The following is an 11,023-nucleotide window of genomic DNA, read 5'->3' on the forward strand; positions in this document are numbered from 1 at the left end:
GGAAAACCCGCGATTCCATGATACAATAATATCCCCACCTTTTCTAGATATGTTCTCTATGCTATGTTTATTATGTGTTTATTTTTTAGGAAGAATGTTCTTAAGAGGGGGAAAATGTGACATCCACCATTTTTCGATATCGAAATATCTGTCTTTGATAAAATATTCTAGTGAAGAGTGAGACTTCACTGATAAGGGAATAGTGTTAAGATGTGAAAATATGTTCATGTAGGTGTATTCAAAATGTATTTAAAAATGAAAGAATGTTTTAAGGGTTTTGTTCTTTAAAAGTTTTAAAGAAGTTATTTTAGGTGGAAGAAACTTTGGCTGCCAAAAGATAGACTTTCGACAGCCAATGTCCCTTTTTGGTTAGATGCCCATTTGGGCAGAATCAACTCTGACAGTCAAAAGTTGAACTTTCTGTAGCCAAAAGTCTCATGATAAAAAGGCTATAAAAGGGATCTTAGCCCATTTCCTGCCCAAAACACTTGGGTTTCTTTCTTTCATCTCTATCTCTCAACAATTGGGGCATGCAAGGAGCTCTTTGAAGAGATCTGTAACACCCCGTTTGCATAGCCTGGTAGATTTCACTGTTCCGGTGACCGGTGTCGGTCCAGATAATTAAGGGGATTAGAACCACACTTAAGACAATTAGAGAATCCATAAACACAAATAATTAGTAATGTTCAATTAGTTAAGTATAAACAAGAAAAACAGAACATAAGAAGTTAAACGAGCCGAGAGTCACAGCGATGGGTGACCTCGTCGGGAACGACTGCAAAGTCATTTTAAACTCAAATTTCGAACCGTAAAAAGTGACGCTGCGGTCCTTAGGACCCTTATGGACACAGTGGAAAAGAGAAAATCACGGAAAAGAATTGTTAAGTCAGTCAAATAATTAGGTCAGGGAACCAAAAGAAATATAGAATTATTTGCAAACCGGGATGAACTGGCGAGGGCAATTTGGTCAATTGACCCCGAGAGTTGACTCCTGACCTAACTGTCAAATAAAGTCAGAGAAAAGAAAATTTTGGAATCAAGAATTAAATTAAAGAACTAATAGAAAAATAGAAAAAAAAAGAGAAAAAGGAAAAAGTAAAAAGGGTAGTGACATCATCAAGGCGACATCACCTATGAGGTCATAAATAATTTTCATTTATTTAATATTTTGACTAAGTCAATTAAAGATTAAATATCCAAAATAAAGAAAAGAAAAAAATCATTTCCCTCATCTTCCTCAAGCTAGCCGAAACCCTCTCCCTCATCTCACCATTAGTGAAATCCCATTAAAGCTTGCTTCAAGCTTTTAAACACCAATTTGATTTTACCTTACCCCAAATTCACCCATAAAAACTTGTTTTAGTCACTTGAAAAGGAGATTGATCATCAAAGAAAGAAGAAAGGAGGAAAGAAACTAGAGAACAATTGAAGATTTGAAGCTTTAAGTTGAGGTTAGTATGCTAAACTTCTTATTTTTCCATTTAAATGCATATGTGATGGTTGAAATGAGCTTAGCATTATTGAAATGAAATAAAAATATGGGGGAAGCACAAATAAAAATGAAATAAAAATATGGCCAGCTTGAAGAGGGGACATCAATTGTATGGTTTGATGTATTAGAATGAGTTTAAAAGTCTTAATTAGTTGAATGGTTAAGTTGAAATTCCTAAATGTGATTGAATGCAACTAAATAGTGAGATTAGGGTTTGAATGTTAGGGTTTGTGAACCAAAATTTGGAGAAATGCTTAAATGATGACTTTGGTCTATTGTGAGATGAAAAATGGTCAATAATGACCAAAAGAGATGTGTGGAAATTGTGAGAATGGAAGTTAAATTCGTAGGGCAAGTGGTCATGCTGCTGGCAGCATGACCAAGCCAACTTTCAAGGACCAAAACAGAAATTTTACAAGTCCAATTGATATGCCACCAATTAGGAATGAAAATAGACATAAAATAGCATAATTTTCATTAAGGAACCATGGCCAAAAACTGACCAAAACTTAGTGAACCAATTGATCAAAGTGAAATGAGAGCAGGCTGCCACTGCACAAACTGACCAAATAAACAGTAATTGTTCATTTGGTCATAACTCGAGCTAGGAAGGTCAAAATGACCTGAAATTTTACCAGTAATTAGATAAGACATAGATCTAAAACTTTCATGAAGAACACCACCCCAAATTAGGCCATTAACCTAATCAAATGATTGAGTAAAGTTGAGTTACTGAACCTGCAAAACTGCAGATTTCCATTTGAACAATAAAGTTCCAATGGCTATAACTCTCTCTAGGAAACTCCGATTTAGGCGATTCTTGAACCGATGGAAACCTAAGACGTAGTAGAACATTTCGTATGAAGGAAATTAGACCAAATTATGGACTTAACTTGATCAAATTATTGAATGAATTTGGATAAAAAATCTGCCAGAACCTAAATTGCAGCATAAACAGTGCATGTGAACAGTAATTGTATTTTGGCTATAACTTGAGCTACAAAACTCCAATTGGGGTGATCCAAAAATGAAAATACACTTAAGACAATAAGGAAAATTTTCTATGAAGGAAGTTTTTCCAAATTCCAACAGTAAAAGGGCCAATGAAACAGTGCAACTTAGGACTCCAAAACTGAAAATTGGCAAATTTGCCTAAATGACCTAAGTTTTGAGAAAATGACCAAAACCAACAAGTTTAGTAACCAAAATGTGGTATGTGGGTGAATTTGGAATTCCCATACCTATTAAGTCTTAGAAAGTCAACAATTTGACTAGAATAGTGTAGTGAATAGTAACCCGAAACACAAAAATTTCGAGAACGTCGAATTTAACACGTTAGAACTAGGTAAATGTGAAGCTAAATTTATTTTGGATTTGTGTTAAGTTCTAGTATTGAAACATTGTAAAATTGTGTGTTTCAGTTGAAAAGAATATCGGGAAGGAACCCGAGGAACCGAGTCGAGGCTAAGGGACAACTCACTTGAGGTTTGTGCACAACACTACTATGCCTTAAAATTTATTGATAAAGTGAATGAAATATGCATTTTTACTCTTGCTTTGAATTGTTAAAAGTTTATTGTGATCTTATTCAGGATGTTTGATTTAAATTGTGAAAATTATTATACATATTTGAAATGGCAATGTTTAGCAAATTGTTAAGATAAGTTTTGAAACCACAGTGTCATGACCATATATTTGAACACCTCACTAGCACGACTAGTGGGGGTAATTAGTTTCGAATTTTGATTCCTTCTTTGGAGAAGTGTTGAGGTGTGCTAGTAGAAGAGGACGTGAATGGATATCCATATATTTGAGCTAGCTAGCCTTGTGATGTGATTTCTCTTTAGCCTCTGGCTATCGAGATTCTATTTGTTTCGAATGGCATGATCTAACTGTGGGTTTTATGAAATGTGTTTTGATACTTCGAAATGAATGTGGGTTGCATTAAAATCTCATAATTCATCTTTTGTGTTTAATGCTCATGTTTAGTCAAATTTTTGAATAAATGTGATTTTATTTTTGCATAAAGATTATTTTAGTATGTTGTGCACCACTGAGTCCTAGTACTCGTGATAGCTTTATTCTTGTCACAAATCTGAGAGACTAGAGGAAGCGTGAGAGTGCTAAAGATTGAGGATCATTCAGCCTAAAGTCTTCGGGTATAATTTATACCCTAATTGTAAATATTTCTTTTGATGTATATATTGCACATAAATGTATGGACATGTAAAAATGGGTCTTGAGCAGTTGTATAAAATTTGTATAAAGTTGTAATATATATGATAGTTTGAAATTCTCATAATGTAAATTTTGTAATGATCTATTTAAATTGTTTTGTTTCTAATGAAATATGAATGGAACTATTTTATTTAATTTGAATGAATTGATGATCATTGGATACTGGATTTGAAATAGAAAGTTGATAATTGTGTTGAGAACTTAATCGAGATTGCGTATGAAACTGAAGCAGTTATTGAGAAAACTTTTAGAAGTGCTTTTTACAGGTATTTGAAGAACTATTTTCTCAAAATACAGAGGGAACTCTGTCAAAATTTTTATAAAATTTGCAGAAAAATAAAATGGGCTAAAATTTCCAACTAGCTTTCAACTTAATTATATGTTTTAAATACCTATTAGAAAATGCTCACCACTTGTCAAAAGTAAGAAAATTGTTTAAAATCCCTTGTAGGGTACTTAATGAGTTATCGGTAGATGAAGTTCGGTAGTTCATTAGGTATTCTATGGGATCATGTTATGCCTTACAGAGGGGTAAGGTGTGACATGTTTTAGTGGTATCAGAGCAAGTTTTTGAAGTATGTTTTAACCTATGAATTTGTGTCTTTTCTTTGTTAAGTATAATTGCTCAATGTCTATAATTGTTACATACAGTGCATTACATCATGAATATGAACTAACGGAGGGAAATCTCCATGTGTTATTTGTTCAGGAGATACCCTACTCTAGACTGTTATGGAAGAAGGGGATTGCTCAGTTGAGAAGTCTGTTGAAGCTGAGGCACAAGGGGAAGCCCCAGCTTTGCAGAATATCAGTGGGTCAGCAGCAACAGCCCCACAAATGTCGCAGTTCCCTGCACAATTCGCACGGCAGATGGCTGCGATGTTTCAACAAATGGCTGGGGGTATGCCTGTTCAAGCTCCACCCCAACCACCCATGGCACAACCACTGCCTCCAGCCAGACAATATGATAAATTACTGAAGTATGGGGCTGCAGAATTTAAGGGTACAGTGGACCCTTTAGAGGCAGAGTAATGGCTTGAAAGAATGGACAGAGTATTTAAGAAGCTACATTGCCAAGATGAACTGAAGTTTGAATACTCTGTGTCGTTATTGCAAGGGGATGCGTATGATTGGTGGAAGACCATCCCCCACAGCTTGGTTGAACCACCAGTGCTGACCTGGGATGACTTCATCAGAGAATTCAGACAGAAATACATCCCAGATGCATATGTTGACCAGAAATTGCAAGAATTCTTGAGTCTGAAACAAGGAAATCGATCAGTGGCAGAGTATGAAAGGGAGTTCTCCCGCCTGAGTCACTATGCGGGGAGTCTCCTTACTACCAGCAAGGCAAGATGCAAGAGATTTCAGACGGGTTTGAAGCCCAGCATAAGGATGCAAGTTGTGGGATTCCGACACAGCAACTTTTCAGAACTCATGTCTCAAGCACTTGAGTTGGAAAGAATAGAATCAGAAGCAACCCCAGTGAAAGAAAAATCAGAGAAAGCTGAGAAATCAGACAAAGACAAGGGGGAAAAGTCTGTAGAGCCGAGTTCTGGTGGGACTTCTGGGAAAAAGAAAAAGTTTAGTGGACCTAGCAAGGGTCGAGGTGGAAGATTTGGTAGGGGCCGATTCTCCGGACAGAGACCCCCTAGGTGCAGTCGTGATCGGCGAGGTTCACATTACGCCGCCTGTGAGACTTGTGGCAAGATTCATGAAGGGGAGTGCTATTGGGCCACTGGAGCCTACTTTAACTGCGGTGGCAAGGGCCATATAGCTAAAGACTGTACTAGTGCTCCGAGATATAGTCCAGCTCCTACTACTGCCGAGGGATCTATTCAGAGTCCTGCTCTCAGAGGTTCACTGTCAGTTGGCAGAGGAAGAGGTAGAGGTAGAGGCACTACTTGAGCGATCGAGCACGATTGGTCGATCGGGACAAGGAAGTGCTTCAACCAGAATCTACACAATGAGACAGCGAGAAGAGGCTGAGACTTCTGATGTGGTAGCTGGTACATTCTCTATCTCTGATCAAGAAGTATTTGTGTTGTTTGATCCGGGTTCAACCCATTCATATGTTAGTGCTAGCATAGTTAGTTCACTTGCTGTTCCATGTGTGCAAATGGATTTTGAAGTGCTAGTAACTAGTCCGTTAGGACAAGAGGTCCGGGTCAACAGAATTTATAGAGACTGTCCTTTGGTGATCCAAGGACATGTTTTCCTGTCAGACTTGATTGAAATGCCCTTTAGAGAGTATGATATCATCTTGGGCATGGATTGGTTAGCCAGGCATCATGCTATGATTGACTGTAGACTGAAGAAAGTCACTTTTGGTCTCCCTTTGTACGGTGATGTGGTAATACATGGGGAGAGGCATTTACTGCCATCAAACATCATTTCAGCTGCATTTGCAAGAAAGATGATCAGAAAGGGGTATGAAGCATACTTAGCACATGTGATAGACACCTAAGTGGAGAGTCCAGCACTAAGGGACATCCCTACTGTATATGATTTTCCGAATGTATTTCCTGGTGAATTGCCAGGATTACCTCCAGAAAGAGAGGTGCAGTTTGAGATTGATGTTATGCCTGGCGTGGACCCAATCTCCATAACGCCATATAGAATGGCACCTGCAGAATTAAAAGAGTTGAAAGTACAATTGCAAGAGTTGCTTGACAAGGGCTTTATCTGCCCTAGTGTGTCACCTTGGGGAGCGCCAGTGTTGTTTGTAAAGAAGAAGGATGGCACTCTCCGGTTATGCATTGATTATCGGCAATTGAATAAGGTGACAATAAAAAATAGATATCCATTGCCCCGCATTGATGATTTGTTTGATCAGCTGAGGGGTGCAGCTGTGTTCTCCAAAATTGACCTAAGATCAGGTTATTATCAGTTGAAAGTACAAGAGCAGAGTATTGCCAAAACTGCCTTCAGAACCCGCTATGGCCATTATGAATTCCTAGTCATGCCATTCGGGTTAACTAATGCTCCGGCTGCTTTTATGGATTTGATGAACACTATCTTCAGACCATACCTCGACCAGTTTGTTGTGGTATTCATAGATGATATATTGGTCTATTCGAGGAATGCAGAAGAGCATGATAGACATCTGCGAATTGTATTGTAGACTTTGAGAAAGAAACAGTTATATGCCAAATTGTCAAAGTGTGAATTTTGGCTAAAAGAAATATCTTTCTTGGGGCATGTAGTATCAGAAGAGGGCATCAAGGTAGATCCAAGTAAGATTGAAGCTGTCCTTAATTGGAGGCCACCCAGAAATGTCACAGAAATTCGTAGTTTTCTGGGTTTAGCCGGATACTACCGTCGATTTGTGAAGGAATTCTCCATGTTGGCATCTCCATTGACCAAGCTGCTTAGAAAAGATGTAAAATTTCAGTGGACGGACAAATGCCAGCAGAGTTTTGATGAATTGAAGAGATTTTTGACTGAAGCTCCAGTCCTGACTTTACCTACTCCGGGTAAAGAATATACAGTATATAGTGATGCTTCTCACAATGGGTTAGGCTGTGTATTGATGCAAGATCGAAATGTCATTGCCTATGCATCACGCCAGCTAAAACCGCATGAGAGGAATTATCTGACACATGACTTGGAGCTTGCAGCTATAGTGTTTGCTCTTAAGATCTGGAGACATTATTTGTATGGGGAGAAGTGCTACATCTATACAGATCATAAGAGTTTGAAGTATTTGGGCACCCAGAAAGAGCTAAATTTGAGACAGAGGAGATGGTTAGAGTTGATAAAAGACTACGATTGTCAGATAGACTATCAGCCAGGGAAAGCTAATGTTGTCGCTGATGCCTTAAGTCGCTAGACTATGGCAAGTCTATGAGTTACTCCTTTATCTTTGATACATGATTTAAGATCATTGTATGCTAGCTTAGAGATTAATGATGATGGGCAGACAGCAGTTGCATGGCATGTACAGCCAGTGTTGATTGATCAAATTAGAATGGCTGCTCAAAATGATCAGAAATATCAGAAGCTGTTGGAAGAAGTCCAGCAGGGCAAGAAACCAAAATTCTCAATCAGAGATGATGGTCTACTGCTACACCAGGGCATAATATGTGTTCCTAATGATGTTGAATTGAGGAAGATCATTTTGAAGGAAGCACATGAATCTCCTTTTTCCATGCATCCTGGTGGCACAAAAATGTATAGAGAGCTAAAAGAGCATTACTGGTGGATGGGTATGAAACGAGATGTGGCAGAGTTTGTATCCAAATGTGTAACACCCCTATGTTCGGTAGTGCATTCTACTGTTTCGGTGATCAGTGTTGTCCGGACAGCTAGGACGCCTAGAACTACATTTTTATATGAGGGAGGAGACATAAAATAATGAAATACAAGAAAAGAAAATACAAGAAAAACAAAGGAAAAATAATAGCAAAGAAGTGTAACCAAGTTAAGCGAGCCGAGAACACTAGCGATGGGTGACCGTACCGGGAAGTCACGGCGTGGACCGTTGACTAATACACATGCGGGAACCCTGGAAAATATTTTTAGGACTTAAAGAGACATCAATTGAAGTATAAATATCATTAGAAATATCAAAGAAAAATTAAATTATTAGTACAAGGAAAAGTGAGAAATCGAAAAATAGACAAAACCCGGTGTTACAGAAAAATCGGGAATGCAACCCAAACAGGGGCATTGTGGTCATTTGACATCCCTAATTGTCTTTTGACCTAACTGTCCATTAAAAATAAATAATATTACACTTGAAAAATATAATGAAAAATTAAATTGGTGGTATATAAAGTAAATAGCAAAAATTAAGGGTTTAATGTGGAATAAATGAGAATTAAACATATAAAATGAATTAATTTGGGTGAGTGGACCACTATGGAATAAATTAAGAGCTAAATGGGTAGGTGTACACCTATTATACAATCTGCATCTTCATCTCCCTCACTTGGTTCATCCATGCCGGAATGAAGAATTCAAAACCTCCATTGCCGTTTTGCATAAAGCTTCATCAACCTCCTTCAATTCACCTCCAAACACCTAGGTTGTTTCATTAAAGATACCTCCACATCACAAGGAAGAGTTTGATAGCAAAATCAAGGAAGTTTAGTGAAGGTTTAACAAGTCCTAACAATAGGTAAGTTTGTATTTTTGAATATTGCTTTGTTAAAGTTTGAAAACATGTTATGGGCGTTTGCTTTGTGAAGAAATTTTAAAGTTTTGAGGAGTTCTTGATATATCCAATTTTGGACAGCCATGGAGTTCTATATTTAATGAAGTATTCTTACATATATTTGATGTGAATTTATGTTGAGTAGGGTGAATTAATGTCCTAGTAAGTTATTTCCATGTATATGTGGTGATTGTGCATTTGGAATTGAAGTGGAAGAAACTATGGGGAATTTTGGCAATGTGAAGCATTCGGCAGCCTTGGGACTTCTTGATGAATGTTTAAATTCATGAAGATATTGGGTGAATTGTGACATTGAGGATTGATGAATATGTATATAAATTGGTTGTGGAAATTGTATGTAATAATTAGGAGTGGTTATGTGTATATATTGTTTTATTTGGACTTTGTGAATTAGAGTTTCATTTGGTGTATTGAGGATATTTGTATTCTTCCCAAAGTGATTTTAATGGGAAGTGGTAAATGGTTTTGGTAATGTACCAAATCAGAATTGGTAAGGGGAGTGGACTTATAGCAAGTAAATGTGCAATTGATAGATGTTAAGTAATGTGTTTAAGGGCAGTATGCATTTTAGCCCATAACACTAAATGTGTAACTCCAATTGGTATGAGACCAATAGGAGGTGAAACTAGGCACAAAATTTTCCAACTTTCATGAAGGAAGCATACCAAAATTCTGTTTGCAAGGTAGCTTGAAAAATGACCAAATCCGGATTAAGTGCAAGTGAGGTCTAAAAACTGACCATTTGGGCAGCAGTTAGTGTTTAGGCCATAACTCACTCAAAACAGATCCAATTGACCTGAAATTTTAACCATGAATAGTTAAGGTCCATATCTACAAGTCTTATGAAGACACCAAAGCCCAAAAATGACCATAAGCAAGTCAAACAGCTTGCACAAGTTCGGGTCCAAAAACTGGCCGAACCAAAGTTGACCAAAGTTGACCTAAACTGACCAAATTTGATGCCATTTGACCAGCAATAGGAAAATGACCATAACTTGGTCTACATAACTCAGAATGACCTAAAATTTTGCCCCGAGTTCCGTAAGACATAGATCTACAAGTTTGTAGTTTTGACCAAAACCCGAAAACCGAGGGAACTAGGTCGTCCGGCTAGGTCAAACTAGTATCCCGGAATCCAGCAAGTTGCAATAAAATGCACTAAACAAGGAAATGAAATTGGTAACATGTACCAACCCTAAAAGACTATCGAATGTGACATATTAGTAACACTAAAGCCTAATTTACCTAAAACGCATCGAGGGTCGATATATTAGGTGATTAAGCAAATAATAGCTTTCAGTGAATTACTTATCAAGCATTATCGATAGAGACAGTTTAATTTAGTACTGAAACACTTCAAATTGTGTTTCTCAGTTAGTAAAGACTCAGGGAAAGGGAAGGAAACACTGAGTCCAGACCAGGAGACAATTATTAGAGGTTTGTGTACAACAACTATTTCTTTTGAAATTTTCAATTGAAATGAATTATGACTATTTGTACATTATTGTTTTAAATTGTGGAAATGTGTTTGAATGGATATTTATTGCTTGAAACTGTGTAAAATTATTTGAATGATATTGATGGATACTTATTGATTGAAAAGCATTGGAAATGGTTTGAAACCACAGCTATCATGTATACTGATTGTATTCCTCACTAGCTTGTCTAGTGGGACGAATTGAATTCCCTCTCTGGCTGAAGTGTTGAGGTGTGTGCCTGTTGAGGACGAATTGGAAGAGTACTCATATTTTTGCTAGCTAGCTATGTTATTCCTCATTAGTCATTGACTTTTGGGACGAATTGAATACCTCATTAGCCATCGGCTTTTGGAACGAATTGAACTTTGGAACATGATTAAGCTGTGTGTGATTTATTGATTTGTATTATGAGATTGTGAAATGGAGTTAAATCCTTATTGACATTTACTGTCTTTTGAAGTTAACTATGTTTTGATCTCTAAGATTTATTGTGATATTGTGTTAAATTCCTTCTGACACTCATTGTCTTGAATTTAACTATGATTTTACATATCCATCATTTAAATGATTTATGAATTGTGATTTAAGTTGTATTTGGTTAATGTTGTGCACCACTGAGACATTGTCTCAGCGATA

This window comes from Hevea brasiliensis, chromosome 11 (assembly GCF_030052815.1).
Source record: "Hevea brasiliensis isolate MT/VB/25A 57/8 chromosome 11, ASM3005281v1, whole genome shotgun sequence".
NCBI lineage: Eukaryota > Viridiplantae > Streptophyta > Magnoliopsida > Malpighiales > Euphorbiaceae > Hevea > Hevea brasiliensis.